The sequence below is a fragment of the Coffea eugenioides genome, chromosome 3, assembly GCF_003713205.1.
Source record: "Coffea eugenioides isolate CCC68of chromosome 3, Ceug_1.0, whole genome shotgun sequence".
NCBI classification, from domain to species: domain Eukaryota; kingdom Viridiplantae; phylum Streptophyta; class Magnoliopsida; order Gentianales; family Rubiaceae; genus Coffea; species Coffea eugenioides.
This window is the reverse complement of record NC_040037.1, coordinates 15,007,942-15,025,705: the sequence shown is the minus strand read 5'-3', so window position 1 is coordinate 15,025,705 and position 17,764 is coordinate 15,007,942. Positions and strand designations below refer to the sequence as shown.

At 33.0% G+C, this 17,764-nt stretch overlaps 1 long non-coding RNA gene across 3 annotated transcripts; it reads left to right on the top strand.

Moving 5' to 3' along the window:
• Positions 1-3,925: 3,925 nt before the first annotated feature.
• LOC113765742 lies at positions 3,926-9,070 on the top strand. 3 transcript variants are annotated; one of them, XR_003467779.1, is made up of 7 exons: positions 3,926-3,964; positions 4,912-4,979; positions 5,871-5,927; positions 6,001-6,058; positions 6,407-6,468; positions 8,022-8,054; positions 8,756-9,070. It is a non-coding gene; the product is annotated as an uncharacterized LOC113765742 (long non-coding RNA). The 3 variants fall into 3 exon arrangements; XR_003467777.1 differs by lacking the exon at positions 8,756-9,070 and having other exon boundaries at positions 8,022-8,131; XR_003467778.1 differs by lacking the exons at positions 3,926-3,964; positions 4,912-4,979; positions 8,756-9,070 and adding an exon at positions 5,127-5,253 and having other exon boundaries at positions 8,022-8,131.
• The last annotated feature ends 8,694 nt before the right edge of the window (positions 9,071-17,764 follow it).

Below are 17,764 nucleotides of genomic sequence, written 5' to 3'. Positions count from 1 at the left end.
TATTTTTTTCACAAATAATTATGAATTTGTAGACAGGGCAAGTAGGGTCGTATCCTCAGGGATTGAGTATATTTGTCTCTTAAGAAATCCAAAGTAACACAGGGGGTGATTTTGTAGGAACGACGACAATCAAATAAATTCAAACAAGAAAGTAAAAATAAATAACGAACTAGAAATTAAACAATAATTCACTGAACTTAGAGTAATAATAATTAAAGGCCTGAATCAATTAAAACAAGAAAACAATTAAAAATAAAATAAAGTAGGCAATTAAAAGTCAAATGGCAATTTACTAAAATCAAGGTAATATTAATTAAAGATCTAGTCAAGAAATAACTTCAGCAATGGTTCACCTAATTGATCATCAAAGCAAGGGCAATTCCAATTATTCATTAATAAATAGGTTATAACTACCAAACAAGCGATAGCAGTCAACCCCTCCTTACTGTGTCGGTGATTAAGGTACGCCCGTTAATCACTGCTCTAATTAGGAAATAATCTTAGGTACGCCCGTAAGATTTAATTCCCCAATTGCCTTACGTATTAGAGGAGCCCTATTCTAACCAAATAACGCACTACCAGGGTTATTCAGATTAGCCCGCGTATCCCCCTGACACGAACCTAATCGTGCCAGTTGTCACTAATTTAAGGCAATTAAACAATTACGGATTTAATGCCCTAATTGACAATAGATTATCAAATCAATTAATTATCCGAATCCAAGACAATCAATTAATTAAATAACCATAAGCTTAGCAATCCAGGAATATGCGAATACCAATAAATAAAAGGAAAAGATTAAATTAAATCGATCTCACAAATTTTTGGCGACCCAAAGCATCCGTTGTTTCCTGACTAGAAGGGAGGAATTAGTTCATGTTTGATGAATTAAGTCCACCGGAAGTTGAAACAAGAGCCGCAACCATTGTCACAAAAATTGGGAAATGCAATTCGCTCCAATCAAGAAAAGATAGCAAAGTTACAAGAGATAGCCCTCTGTTTCACTTCGGATGACATACGAAAAAAGCAAAAGCAATTGCCAATAGTTCAGATGAAGAAAAGTCAACGTTTTTCCAAGTTTGCTCCTGACATCCGTAGATGAATCCCACTATCACAAGCTAAGGAAGAAAAGTCAAAGCTAAAGGAAAAAGGGAAGAACCATAGTACTAGTTCTCTGCATTCTCTATTCTCTCTAATGTCTAACTCCAATGTGCGGCGGCTCTCCCTCCAGCCATCACCTCCTGTGCGGCGCTCCAGCTAGGAAAGGAACCAACCCTTTTTCGGTTCAGCCCATGCCCAAAAGAAAGGGTCCAAAGATTTTTTCTTTTCCAAAATTGCCCCTAGGACAAGCGCTGCTACTTGCATTCCTTTTCTGTCAAATTGGTACTTGTTATCATATTTTTGTTCTACTCCCTGAAATACATGCAGAATACTAAAAATGAGTAAAATCCAGCAATTAATCCAAATCAAGTCAGGTAATAGGGAGAAATTAATAACAAAATAAATAGTAAAATTGCAACCTATCAAAATGAAATTTTAGTCACATGATCCTCTCATCAAACTCTACACATGTAACCATTCCAATCTTCAGATTCCTCTTTGTTGGTTAACATCCTTCCAAACCCTCTTCTTTTGAAGTTGTACTTTTTGGAAGAGAAATTGTAGTAGGTCCATGATGTTAATGTTGTTGTCATCAAATTGTCCCAGATAGACCTTTGTATCCTGTTATTTTCAATGTGGAGAACTTTTAGCTAGACTAGGTCCAATGATTTTTCCTAGAATGGATTTTCTATAGGTTCTCTCAAAAACTTGATATGATGATACCTCAAATTTGACAATGGAGTTCTGTTTAAGAGATGCTCTCTGTGATTCATCAAATGCCATATGAATCTTTAGGAGTTCATGCTATCTCATTATCTCTTTTCTCGATAGTTATCTATCTACTGCATTAGCAAGCTAAAAGGCTAAAAACAAGGATCAGAGAGTTTTGGTGACTAGACAAGCAAAAAGGATACAAACCAGTTAGTGGAGAAGTGGTCAGACCTCGATTTGAAAGGTGACTGGCCTTGAGAGTTAGAGGAATAGCATAATGCTAACTTTACTTCAAGAACTTTAGGGGATTTCTAATTAGGATGGGGACCATACAAACTCTCTCAGGCTCTCTCTGTCTCGGAGACACACACACACAAATGATGGTTTCAAAACCCATCGTAAAGCTACTCCTTAGATCCTTCATGAGTCGATTCATTTAGTGTCTATGTGTGTGTGTGTGTGTGTCTGTAAGACAGTCAAGGTTAGATCCTGGGATTCTTGATCATGGCTCAATTATAAGTCTGGTTTCTTCTCTTTGAAAAATACCTTGTCTTACATCCTCAATTTCGTTAAATATTGTTCTATGAAAAAGACAATCCCCAACCAAACAACTTTTGCAGGTTGGTAAGAAGTTACTCTTCTTTGGTAGGACAAGATTTGATGAAGAAGAGAGAGTGCTCAACTAGAATAACAGCTTTAGAGACCGTAACTACATAGATAACTGCTTCTCCCCTTCTCCATATTTAAGTCGAACTGTATGGCTGCTAGAAAGAAAGATGACCACACCTTCTCGTAAATGGTGTCAACAAGAGGAATTTTTGTATCCCCCATTGACCTTTTGTATAAACAATCTTCAATGAGTGGGAACAAGCAATGTTATTTAGAAAGGTGCTTGTCAAGTAATGTCGGCTTTCGGGCCCAAACCCAACTTTTCTATGTTGGGTGGTTAAGTGCATCTTGCTTATATCAAAGCTTTCCTTTGGTTTTTAACAAATAATAGGACATTTTACTTAGGATTGGTAACGTGCACCTTCCCGTTTCTTCGCTTGCTTTGTAGTAGAAGAAACTGCCAAAACTTAAACTACAAAAAAAGAGTTCGATGCAGATAATACACGATTGTTAATCATGCATTTAGGGGAATATAATTTAAACTCGAACAATGGCTTTATGGTTTTGAGAAATTTTATCATCTAAGTATTGAGGATGATCCAGTGGAGGGCAGAATGTAATACCTAGCCCCAAACTATAATTTTAGTTTGGTCCTTAAACTATTAATTGGGGTTTATTATGTAATAAGCTAACAATTTAGAGACTTATTACCCACAACACACACTTTCCCCTTCGTCATTTGTTTTTCCCCCATCTTATCTGCTTTTCTTCCCCTTCCATTTTTCTCTCAAACGCACCGAAAGTTGAGACTCAATTCATTAACATATCTAGTCTATGCGCGAATGCCGTTGTTTCCAATTGAGTTCCAATTGCTGACGTGGCGCGTTGCCATTGGCCAATTGATGGTCATCCATTCGTGTGAATTCCCTCGTGTGAATTGGACGTCTACCGATTGTTTTGTTTCTTTGTTTGCTTGGAGTAGTTGTGTCGCTGATGTGGCCAATCGTTATTCGCTGAAAAATAACGATTATTCTCTGGTGGTTGTTTAGTTTTTTTTATTATTATTATAACATCAACTAAATAGACAAAGAGGCAAAAGATTTGCCAAGATTCTCTGGTGGTGTGCACGTGACTCATTTATCTTCTACCATTAATTTGTTGCTTTCGGATTTGGTGAGACGTTGGGCTCGAGAAAGAGAGACATCAGAACTCAGAAGAATACCTTTCCTCCTCTCCTTCTTTCAATGTCCGTCTCTGTCGCCCAGAAAGCCCTCTTCATCTCTTGTTGTTCCTGTTCTTTATCACTAAGGATGCCATTTTCCCTCTCTTATCCTTCATTTTTCCAATCGACAATAGCAAAAACCAAAGATATGGTGGGTATTTTTTACTTCAAAATCTCTTCCTCCCTCTTTCCAGAGCTTCTCTAATCTTTTTCTTTTCCCCTTTTTTGCGGGTTTAGATGTCTAATTTTTTTTCTTTTGTGATGTTGCGATGTTGCAGGTATGAAATTTGGAGATTTTCTCCATCGTCGTCATGCTATTTTGTAAGTTTTTTCCCCCTTTTGAAGTCGTCATGCTATTTTGTAAGTTTTTTCCTCTCTTATCCTTCGTTTTCTCTTATCGACAACTAGGGGTGGCAATTTTTGACACGACCTGAAAACACGACACGAACCTAACACGAAATTAATGGGTTTGGGTTGAGATTTCAGGAATTCGGGTCAAAATCGGGTTGGACCTGATAAACCCGAAAAGAAAACAGGTCGATTTCGGGTCAACCCGTGGTGACCTGATATGACCCGATATGACCCGTTTACGAATTAAAAATAATTTAATAAACATAAAAATAATTTTATCTAACTAAACTAAGTTATTCTGTTTTTCAAAGGCATTAATTACTTAATCCTAAATGAATTTATTTAATTTGTGTGAAGTTAAAATTATTATATTTGGACAAATAATATATTATATTATTTTTTACTTTTATACTGTTTTAATTTATTTTATATTTTGTTTGGGATAAAACACTTTTACGGTGTTTAATTTATTTTAGATTTGGTTTGGAATTATTTATTTAAATTTTTATTACTTGATTATGTAATTAGTTTTGTGAGAAATTGATTTTATTAGAAATTACAGTGATAAATTAATAAATTAAAATTAAGTTTCGGGTCATTTCGGGTCGACCCGCCAACCCGCAACCTGAAATTTTCGGGTTCGGGTCAGCATACCTGACCCGTCACGGGTTGGCGGGTCGGGTTCGGGTCAACAGATTTTCTGACGGGTTGACCCGAACCCGACCCGCCAACCTGATTTGGACTCGAATTGCCACCCCTATCGACAACAACAAAACCAAAGATCTGGTTGGGTTTTTTTGCTTCAGTTCAAAATCTCTTTTTCTTTCTTTTTCCAAACCTTCTCTAGCTTTTTGTGTTTTTTTCCCTTTCATTTTTAATTTCCTTTTTGCCCTTTTTGTGATGTTTTGATGTCGCAGTTACGAAATTTGCAGATTACCTCCGCCATTCTCATGCTTTTTTCTAAGTTTTTCCCCCTTTTTTAAAGGTAAGTTCTATAGGGTTATTTTCTAAAAAAAGACTTATTTTTGTTGTATCCTCCCCTTACTTTTGCCTTATTTCCTTCTTTTATGCATTTAACAAATTTGAGTAAGTTCTTTCTGGTGGATTTAAAAAGTTTTTTGCCCATGTTTGATTATATAATTTGTATATTTTTGTGATGTTGCAGGTCCAAAATTTGGAATTTTCTTTGCTTCTCTCAAAAAACTAATAATGTGGTAGTATGGATCAACATTATTCCCAGCCTGTTTTGCATAATATTGGTGAATATTTTGAGCGAGCCTTCTTCTATTCGCTTATATGTGATTACAGTTTATACTCTACTTTTCTTTATTTTTTTTCTCTACAAAAGAGATTGCTTTGGATTTTTTTTTTCATTTATTTATTTGTTTTTATGACCTATTAGATGTAAGTTTCAATTTTGGTTATCATGAAGTGTTTAACCTCTTAGTTGTGTCTTCGAAAGTTTAGTTTTCTGACATGTTTTCTTGAGCCTTTTATATTGAAAATTTATAAATCCTCACTAGATGTTGGGACTCATTTGTGCATTTCATGGGTCTGTCCTTTTTGTGTTTTTTCGTACGTAGGGTTGCTATTTTTTTTCCTTCTTGTTTTTTCCCCCTTTTTTGTTCTAAAGTACTGTAATGATACAATCATATTTTATTTATCAAATGTTTGATAGAATGCTAAAACCATTAATTTGTTATATAGTAGCTAAAATTGGGAAAAAAAATTGTCCACTCTAACCCACTTTCTTGACTTTCAACCGAAAGGTTTTGTTCCTCTATCTATGAATTTCCTCTTCCTCTTCTCATGGTCTTCACTTGCTAATAAAAAAGGAGAGCTATATATGCTTATGTTATCTCTTCTTCTATTGTAGTTTTGAAAAAAGAAAAGTGGAGATTGTTATGTGATAAAGCCTCTAAAATTTCTCAAGGTAGTTTCCTCTATTTTATAGTATTCTCTGTATCATCATTTGGCCAGTAACGCTTACTAATTCTTCTGCACAGAGGTTATGGTAGGCTTCCTTTTTTCCACCTCCAACATCAATGCACATGAGGTGATAAAGTGGGTGTATTTCTCCTGTTTTTTTGTTTAGGCCTTTATTTTCCATAGTTTGGTTGCCCGGTCTATGTGGTTTTCCTCCAAAGAAATGTTTTTGCTAAAGTTCTCTCCTGAATTTCTCGCTTTTGACCATGGGCTCGAGGAGTCTGGACATCCAAGTTTAATCCTTTTTTTAACTGATCTTTATTTTGTTGAATGTCTCTAACAAATATTTGTGTTATACACTAATATGTATTATTGCCTTTTAAGGTGGCTTTTTCTTTCCACCTCATTTATCACATACATTCAATAGATGATTTTACCTTTTTTATCTCTTTTTTCCAATTTACCCAATTCAATATGCATTGTCAGGTTCTCTATACTGAGCTGCGGAACATTATGATTTGTTATCTAACATTCGGCAGTTAGTTAAGGTACTTTCTGTCATACTTTTTGTTCTTTAATAGTTATCAAGAAATTGGGGGCCTTTTACAACATGTATGTGTTTTGTTTGTCCACTGCAACAATGTATTATCAGGAATTTGTATTTAATTATATGCTTTTGGTATTATGTTAAATATGGTCTAAGTGATATGAAATAGGACTCTACTTCTTCTAAATTTTCAAGTCTCAACTTGTGCACGGATTATTAAAACCATTGACATTCATGTATTTGCTAATAATTGGGTGTTTGATTTTAGTTTGCCAAGTTGCATATCTGTTAATTTCAATGTATTCATTTGAATGAAGACAATAAATAATGCTTTGCATTTGATGCTTGCTAATAGTCAGTGGTTTATTCCACTGGGGCAAATCTTGCTTTATTTTTTTTAATCTTTAACTCCTTTTTAAAAACTAGAAGTGAGATTTTTTGTCCTTGATAGGTTTACCTTTCAATATGTAAGTTGTTGACTGGAATTGTTTACAGCCCAGAGGGGCTTGACTTTGATGATAATTTCATGGGATATGCTTGACTTCAAAAAATTAATGATAAATCTCATTTTGTGCTTGTGAAATGAATGGTGGAATTTTCCCTTTCTATAAGGCAAAAGTGTTGTTTGGATTTAAGCGTTTTGTCTTCTATTATTTTCTTAAATATGCTTTTAGTACTTCTGGTAATAAAAGAGTTTCACTCATTTGCACTTTAGATGGTTAGGTATTGTTATTTTTCTGGTGGTGACTTTCTTTTAATTGGCAAAAGATTTTTCACAATTCACCTTGAGAATGAAAATTGTGATTCAACTTAAGGTGACATAGCGATAACAAAATAAATGTACTTAAGAATAAAATGGGCTAAGGCTCGCAAAGAATCATAGTCTTTAAATTTTTGTCAAATAGAAAAGGTCAAATCATTTCTAATGAAACTATTGCATTACTTTGGCATTGATCGTAAACTATGGAAACATTTTGTTTTATTATTGGTTATGCATGCAAGTTCTTTGTGTAATTTTCTAACTAAAGGGGGAGAATTAGCAAAGCATTAAGGGGAAAGCTAAGTGATTTAGTTGTCTTTATCTTCTACTTCTATGCCTGTGATTGTGTTCAAGCATGTTCTAACACTTGATTGAGAAGTTTGGTCAGCTTTTGCTATCACAGTTGTTGAAGAAAAAAAATTCAGTAATAAAAAGTTACTTAGGGGTTAGAACAAAAGATAACGAAGGTAAAATAGCAAAACGATGATGTGGAAGGTTAATAATATAGCTATTATGGTAAAGTTTGCTATTTTTTTTTTATTGTTGGTTTTTTCAAATCTTTCTCCTGATCAAAAGTAGAAGATGAGAAGAAAAATAAGCAGACTAAAAGAAAAACATGGATTTTCAACCTAATTGAGTCATGTAAAATGGCTGTGAACAGATGTTGTGTGCGACGCATGATTTTTTTGCATTGTAATTTCTTCTTCTTTCTCAGTACTTCTCTAGCCTTTTGGTTTTTTTGTGGGGTTTAGTAGTCTAATTTTTGTGTATTAATTTGTATACATATGTTGCAGGTGCAAAAAATTGGAAATTTCTTCCAGCATCAGGTTCTATAAAATTTTTCCCTTTAATAACGTGCATTCTATGTGGTTATCATTTTAAAGAATACAAATTGAGCTTTCTGTTTCCATCTTGTGCCTAATTTTTTTGGGATTTTTGCCATATTGGAATCTTAATTTTTTTTCCAAAATGCATTTAACAAATTTGAGGTAGTTCTTTTATGATTTTTTCCTCTCAAAGATATTTTTGGGCTATCTAATCTGTTTATTTTTTGTGATATTGCAAGTCCAAAAATTGGAACTTTGCTTTCATTCTCTTTCGTGGTTTTCCCTCATCTCTTGTAATTCTTGCTTGTGTTTGCTTTGCTTAACTACTTTTTTTCCCTGTATTTTCTTTACTCAGTTTATTTGTTTACTTAATGTTTCTATCTGTTATTTTTCAATCTGCTGTTTTCTCTAAGCCTTTTTCCTCAAGTGAAAAAAATAGAAAAAAAAATGATTTTGTGTTTGTGGGGTTGCAAAGTAAACATTTGGAGCAAAGCAGAAAAGAAAATGTGAAATTTGTTAGATTGGTTGTTATAGAATCTGATGAAATGAGGATGGCCTTTGCTATATTTGTCTTAGTTTCAATAGATCCTGAGTCTAAGAAAACGATTCAGGTCCCTAGCATATTTGTCCTACTTGCTATATTTACAACTTTTTAATTGCTACTGTTTCGTTTTAGCTTTATTAATTTATGTTTATTGTAGAAGAAGAAAATTGTAGTTATAGTACCTTTAGTTGGAGTGGACAGAGGGGATAAATTGTGGTTGTATGTTTTTTGTGATTTTTGTAAATTGTGTTTATATTCACATTTGAGAGTTGAAGCAAAGAAGTTGGGACTGCTAGCTGAGCCATATTTGGCAGGAGCGCAATCAATGTGTAGATTGGTTGGCTAAATGCAGCATATGATCCATCTGGGTTATAAGTTCCCGAGAGATGCGAGATTTGTTAGAAATGGATGTGTTAGGAGTTGTATATCATTATTTTGTTTCTATTTAAGAGGTTATGATCTCTTCCAATGTACCAAATAAAAAGGTTCCTTTATGATATATATATCTTTGGTGCTTCTTGCAGGATTTTTTTTTCCTTTTGATTGGCCTTATCCCATAATGTTGTAAAATTGCTCTGGCAGCAAAAGTGTATAGAAGTTTTGAGGTTGCTTTCCTCAAAACTCAAAAGACAAGAATATCTTAAGAATGAGTTTGGAATTATATCGAGTAATGCAAATATGTTAATATAGTTGCTTTTAAGTATGAGATTTCATTTGTAAATATTGAGGATACCAAAATATAATTTGTATGTTGGGTCAATGGCCAATAGTATATGTCCTTATCATGTCTTTCTCATGCTCTATTGTATCTTTTAAAGGTATTGTATTATAATTTTCATCTTTTGAACTTTATATTTTTAATAATTTTAAACTAACACAACTTTGAATATTTTGTTTGTCAGTCACATTTATAATAATTTGTAAACTAAGTGAGTATAATTGGGCATTTATCCACCGCGCAGTGCGCGGTGAATCCCTCCTAGTCATCAACAAAGCCTCAATACTGTGCACGCGCCCCAAAGTCTTCTTACCTGTGACTTGAAGTAATAACTCCTCAATTTTAATGATCTTTGGTCACCGGATGTACCCGCAGTTGACAGTCAAAGGTGATGGATTACTATTAATAGCAGTTTTTATATTATCAATATTTCTCTGAATAAATCCACTAGTTGGGGTTTATTGTATATCTAATCCAAAAAACTTAATTAATTAGACATAACATTAAAAGCATAGTAAAATCTCCATTAACCTCTCCAAATCAATTTTATTTGTAATCCAACTACCCCAATTAAAACTAAGCATGAATACCAATGTATAACAGTCTTAAGAAGGTAAATAAACCTCCGATCTACGAAAACTAATGCAATCAACGTCTAGAAATTCTATATTGAGAGAAATCTTGAAAATACAGAAAAATGTTGTGAAATAGTAACTTGTCGTCTTTGACAGTTGATTGCGGACATATCTAGTGACCAAAAACTGTGAAGTGAGGAAGAGATTCTTCGAGTCATGGGAAAGAAGGATTAAAGGCACATGCATAGGATTAAAGACTTGTTCTTCCTATATTTTCTTTGATTTGTACTTTGCCCCATATGTGGTAGACAAATCACATCATAGTTTTCTGCCTCTAGAGAATTTGAAATGTATCACAATGTGGCTTGTTATATAATGAGAATTTTAGCGTATCAAATGCTCTTGAAAGAATTGTAATATATGAAATAGTTATGTTCGGATTTCTATTTTTTCAGAATTTTTTCTTGAAAAATATATTATAGCAATTTAATGCATGCATCAAAAAAATAATTGAAAAATGTATTTGTGAAAAACGTAAAAATATTTTCTTAGAAAATTGCAATCCAAACAAGGTAGTTTAGCACCAGAACACATGATGAGCTTGGCTTCGCACCAGGGGACATGATCTGCAAATTTTGTTATCCTCCTCTACTCAGGTGCTACCAGATTCATGCCCACCTTTCCCTTCAAATTCAAGTCAGGGAGAGTTTCTCATCAGAAGATCCTGAATCTATTTTCAATGCTTGAGTCCCCTTTCTCTCCAGAAGCAATTGAGTCAGGCCTCTCAAAATAATATCAGCCTCATCCTTCTTTGATTGCTTCAAGGCTGATTACGTTTACCTCTCCTTAAGTGTTTGTGTTTGGATTGTTTTCTATTTCACTTTATTTACACCTTATTTACACACACTGATTTGCTTGCATCATCAACACATTTTCCAATCACCTTTTTATCTCACATAAATCACATCAAAAAAATGTTACAGTACTTTATTCACAAAATTATCTCAAATAATTTACAATCCAAACAGAAAAAAAGACTAGAATAGAATAGATTATACAATAATTATTGTCTTCGAAAAAAAAAAGACTAGGTTAGAGTAAAAATGTTGAAGAAGGATGTCATGAATATACTTTTGGTCACATATATAACAAAACACCGTTGAAAAGCCTATAAAAATTATCTTACATGGTGTTTTTAAACTTCAAATGAAAATTGTGAAGTTTATAACTAAAATTTATAAGATCTATTTTGATGAAATTAGCATAGGAGCATAAGTGTTGCACATAGTGGCCATTTGTTTCAGGAATACGTATTAAGATAATTTTTAAAATTAATTAAAAGGAATAGGAATTTAACTATTTAAATTTCATATTGCCATCAATTTTCTCCTCTAGCAAAACATATAAATCATTTGTTTAACAAAACCTTATCGATAGTACGTCTTGGTAGCAAAGTATAGAAAATGGTTAGCTATATTGTCAAAACAATTATGTTCTTGCCAGAGTAATTTCACTCTAAATAATAGTAATACCTTCACAGACCAAAAGTAATCATATTTTGTATTGCAAAGATCCACGGAATACAAAAGCGCCAAAATTGAAAACCAATCGAGAGTGGGACTTGGTTCATCTCTAGTTGATTCTCTCTCTATTTTTTTCAGTACTCATCTAGATGTATGACACTGACACGTATCTTCATTTATTAACAAGAGTTAGGATTAGTCAAATTTAAATTGACCATGTCCCTTCTTAGTAATTGAAGACGTGTGTCATACATCTAAATGTGCATTATACGAAATGAAGAGAGAATTCATTAGAGAGGACCCAAATCCATCTAAAGTGATGTCAACAAATTCTATCATATTTTGTATTGTAGATTCACAATTAGATGATTAATCATTTCATAGTTGAGAGAAGGGCCAATCTGGCATCGTCTTACAAATTTGTCCATTTTTCGTTAGGTAAGACTTGCTCCTTCCGCGTGTCCTAGTTTTTGCAAGTAGAACCATGTTGTTGTTACTTGTTACCCTTACTTTCTCATTTGGCTAAAGTTAACTAAGCGTGATGAAAGTGGGGCATGACTTGAAAAGATTATTAACTGACAGTTAATATCCCTAACCTTTAAAAGACTAATTGAGACATGATGATTTGCTGTGAAAAAAACATAATCTCAACCTTTGGAAGTTCTGTAAAAAGATAACATACTCATTTATAGCCTTGATATACTAGCACAAGGTGTAATCAAGTAGTAGTAAAGAGAAATTTTCCATTGATTCGCAATAAACAGAGAAGCGAAAATAGATTGCGAGTTGAAGTCCATTCTCATCAATTCATCACAAGTATTCAGAAAAAATCATTAGTTGAGATTAGAAACTAGAGAAATGCATACGTGAAATAGTTGCTAAAATTTGGGCCTTACAAGATCAATACAATGTGGGTTGAGGTGAGAGAGAGTCCAAAATGTCCCATAAATATTACATGAGTCTATTTTTCAGCTTGAGAGGAGCATATGGGCTTACGCATCGTCCCTAAGAGCCCAGTTTTTTAGGACGCCGTAGAACCCCATTTCCTGTTTGTTTTGGTAGCCCAAAATTCATTGTACTCACTTGACATAGTGTAAAAATAAAGGCATCGGCCCATTGTACAATTGTGAAATTTATACTCGTTTTCTCTCCAATTTGAGTATTTTATCTCTAGCTCTATATATCATCTAAAACATATGGTGTGGAATTCAAAAATGGAAAATTAAATATTCATACAAACATATCACATTCAAAGCTTTTTGAAGAATCAATTATTTTACTATGCCCTTTCGAGCAATTAGCTCAAGCAGCAGAAAAACCAAGTTGCAGACATCCTTCCTAAAGGAACTTAAGTCCCATACTTCATTCTTTGCAAAAATTCTCCAATTTGAAGAAGTAAAATATGATTCTGAAAATTTAGCAAATCTCAAAGTTGGATATCCTAAATCCAAACCTAAGATTGAGCATACATCTTCAACCAATTCTATCCTGATCAAGCCACGTAACCCCATTGCAATTTTTACCGTAAACCTGTTTTGAGCAGAAAAGAGATGATCATAGAGGTTTCCAAATTGGGCTATCATATTCTTCCAAGAATCATGAGTTCAAACATAAATTGTCAATCAATTCTATCAAAATGATGGAGTTTGAACCTCTTATCTAATTTTTTAAAGTGTTGGGTATTTGTTTAATAATTATCTAATTATTTTTAGAAAATAACAATGTATTATTTTTGAAATACATAAAAATATATACTTTTAGTTTTAAAAAATTAATAATATTATTTTTTCAGAAAATAAAAAATTTTTAGAATGCAAAAATTTCAACAAAAATTAATAAATTTGTTTTCCAAAAATAAATGAAATTACTTTTCAAAAAATAGATTTATTTATTTATGAGGTATGTGTTGAGAACTATTAAGATAAATACTTGATTTGATTATAGGTCCATGCTATTAAACTATGTAGAGTGTAATTTACAGTGAGTGATAATATAATGAAAGATGGGATAATAAAGTGATGATATAGCATATGAATTGCACTCTTTAACTCTAAAGAGTGCAATCCATTGTAAATGCCTTAGGACACCTTCAAGACTCTTTCTTGTTTTCATATATTTTTTTTGGAAAAATCGTTCAAAACATTCCTCAAATTTTACAAGACGACTTTTTTTCGTCCCTTACTTTTAAAAGTGTAATTTTACATCCCTTACAAATTCACATTGATCAAATTTGGTCCCTACCTAGGTTTCCGACTAATTTTTTGCCGGAATTCACCACATGACTTGCATGTGATCATTTTTTAAGGGCAAAATTGTCAAATCAAATTTTTACATAATCTGATTCATAGTCCCTCACATTTCACAAAATAAATATTTTCGTCTCTAACATTTTACAAAATGAGTTGTTACATTCCTCACATTTGAAAAAATGAATTTTTCCATCCCTCATATTTTTCAAATGAATTTTTTCATCCCTCATTGATCATGTATACGAATAGCATTTTTTCTATAAACCCACGTATATGCCTATTTGATTTTACTTGAACAGTATGATTAACATGTAATTTATTTCTATTGGATTTCATGTAAACATGCTAATCGTAGTTATACACATGATATTCAATAGATATATACAGGGGTTTAAAACTAACAATTTTGTATGAAACCTATGTATATATTTATATGATTTCACCATTTGAACCTATTCAATATTTGTGACATTTCTCTTTTGGTAATAATTTATTTATTGAGTTGTATAATAAGGTCATCTAATTAATGGGTCCTAACTCGAATTCTATAATTGTGCTAACAAAATTTCAGATTAAACTGAAATTTCTACTCGACACTTTTAAGACTAACAGTTGAATTACTTGCCTTGTGATTGTGTTAAAATTTAAAAGTGCCAATCACTTATTTCTTTTTGTCATATTTTCCTTTTGTTTACTTTTTCTATCCAAACTCAATTCGATATAAACACTCGATAATATTTAGGATTAAATGTCTTCTTTGTTTTCAAATTTTGAGTAAAAGAAAATGAATATAAGTGAAAAACTAACAATTTTTTTAAACCCATGTATATATCTATTTGATTTCACTTGAGCAATACGAATAGTGTGTAATATATTTCTATTTGATTTCACATGCTATTCGTACTGTTCAGGTGAAATCAAATAAATATATACATGGATTTAAAAAAAATTATTCGCACACATGATCAATAAAATATGAAAAAACTCATTTTGAAAAATGTGAAGGATGAAAAAATTCATTTTGTGAAATGTAAGGGACGAAAATATTTATTTTATGAAATGTAAGGGATTATGAATCGAATTATATAAAATTTGATTTGACAAATTTGCCCTTAAAATATGATCACGTGCAAGGCACGTGGTGAATTCCGACCAAAAACTAGTCGGAAACCCAATTAGAGACCAAATTTAACCAATGTGAATTTGTAAGGGACGTAAAATTATATTTTTAAAAGTGAGGAACGAAAAAAGTTATTTTGCAAAATGTGAGAGACGTTTTGAACGATTTTTCCATTTTTTTTCGGGTTAAGCATCCAGATTTATCTTACGCTACTCCTATACTGTGGGAAGGAGAGTGCCCAAGTGAGTTGTGTGAAGGCACAAGAATATAGATACACGTACCATCATTGTTACAAGTACATGAATTTAGAAGTTATATGAAAGAACTAGTAAATTCCAAGAGATACATGAATCTAAGAATGAATCTAAAAGGGAATGAATGTATTAATGAAGCTTAGGAAAAATGCATGAAAAACACTTAAATTTAAGGCACAATTTCCAAACACAAATATGTTATAATCAATATGCTTGTTCACATTAAACACTTCTATCTAATTTGAATGTCTAACTTCTCTTGCTATTTCTTCCATAAGAATATTAATTCTATTTAAACGAAGACTTTAAACTAGAAATATTCGTTTGTACATTTTATACACCAAAAAATGATGGTCATATGTTGTAAAATCATTTTTGAGTTCATTGGGCTAATGTAGCAAAGTAAGTTCCTCATTTTCTCTAAAAGTGAAATATGTTTTCAGCTTTCTCTTAATATCTACATTCAAATATCTACAATTGAGTTAATTAAGATACTCGATCATTACTAGTATGAAACAAAATGAAAGTTAAAGCTTTACTTCAATAAACGAGTTGAAATATATAAAAATAAAGGCATCGGCCCATTGTACAATTGTGAAATTTATACTCGTTTTCTCTCCAATTTGAGTATTTTATCTCTAGCTCTATATATCATCTAAAACATATGGTGTGGAATTCAAAAATGGAAAATTAAATATTCATACAAACATATCACATTCAAAGCTTTTTGAAGAATCAATTATTTTACTATGCCCTTTCGAGCAATTAGCTCAAGCAGCAGAAAAACCAAGTTGCAGACATCATTCTTAAAGGAACTCAAGTCCCATACTTCATTCTTTGCAAAAATTCTCCAACTTGAAGAAGTAAAATATGATTCTGAAAATTAAGCAAATCTCAAAGTTGGATATCCTAAATCCAAACCTAAGATTGAGCAGAAAAGAGATGATCATAGAGGTTTCCAAATTGGGCTATCATATTCTTCCAAGAATCATGAGCTCAAACATTAAAAAAAATGATGGAGTTTGAACCTCAAATAGAAAGAAAAAAAAAAGATAACAAAGTTCCTTGACGGCAAATTGACACATGTTTGAAAAGAAATAGCACAAAACCATCATTAAATTCAGCAAAACGAAATTACACAAAATAGGCCAACAGCAAAATATCTGAATAATCTCATTGATTGTTTCCACCATATCTTGACAAGAAAAGAGCCATCGATCCTTTCCAACTTTTACCTCCATCTTCCACGGAAGTATCAAAGAAAGCTAGACCGCTCAGATGACCAATTACAATCTGAAGAGGAAAAACCAGTGTAGCATGCACTCCCTGTTGATATCATCAAGAAAAAAAAATAGAGCAATTAATAATTAGTTGTTTGTTCATCAATTTCAATGTGCTTGTGCATGCATTACAGGCAACTGAAGTACAAAAAAGCTACCAAATGGTAAATATAAATTAAACTTGTTTAAAAATAAAAAGCATGATTATTTCTACAAGCCAATTGATGGTGATGACAAAAAAAAAAAATTTACCAGCTTTTGAACCAGATGATGCCCTTCGATCTATGATGATGATCTTCAGATCCACATTTCCATTATTATATTCCTGTGCTGCTTCAATTTTCCGTACTAAAGATTTGACGCCATCTCCGCAATAAGTCACATTAATTGTTTCAAGAGGGGATATACTCTCTAAACAAGCAGGCATCATTTTCAATTTAGAAATTTTGTGGAGTTTTAATTGCTGAAGACGCGGGATGTAACCCTGAGTTTAGGGTCTGCCTCTATCCACTCAACAATCTCTACATAGAACAAAGTCAAGACCCTGAGTTTAGGGAATCCTCCTTCCATCAGCTCCCATCTTTGGCCATCCATTGCCCGGCCTCTTAATTTGAGGACTTCAAGATTGGGTAGTTGTTCAACCAATGACATTTTACTGCAGGGAAGACCCAGCTCGCCAAGACACAACTTCTTCAAATTCATGGGAAAGGGAGGCTCAACATGTTCCCATGAACCTGAGGAGTAATTGCCCGACCAGGTGAGTGATTCTAGGCATTCTAGTCGACTCATGTTGCAGCACACTGTATTTTGTCCCGCACGATTGTAAATTTTAAGTCGGCGAACGTTGGGAATCCTTCTCAACAGGTTCTCTCCTTCTTTATCAAGATAAAGACGCAGTGTAGAGAGCGTGTCTAAATTGGGTAAAGTGGAGAGGTTTTCAACAACATTGTCATTGGAAGAGAAAGGAATAATGCAACCAAATGATACACGTATATGCCTCAACTTCTTCATGTTCCAGATGCTATCTGGCAATGAAACCGTCGCATCAGAATTTAGACAAAAGGTTTCCAAATGTGAGAGCTTGGCTACAGATGGTGGAATGAATTTCATGTGCCGAGCTGTAAGGGCTAAGTACCTCAAACAAAGAAGTGATTCGATTTCAGTTGGAAGCTCCTTCAGCCTTAGGTTAATGCCCTCTAAATTCAAAACGTTAAGATGTTTGTAGATGCAAAAAAGGAAGGAGATATTAAGCAAGTCAAACTCATATCCTGGAGTACCTAAATATGGACAAAATAGCTTTGACTCTATAAAATCTCGTCCATGGGAGCAAATGGACAACCGAGGTAGGTTGGCAGGCTCATTAAAGGTAGAAAGCTCAACATATGCTCGCAGGACCTGAAGAAATTTCTTTTCTTTCGCCTCACCCTTACAGAACTCAAATATCAAA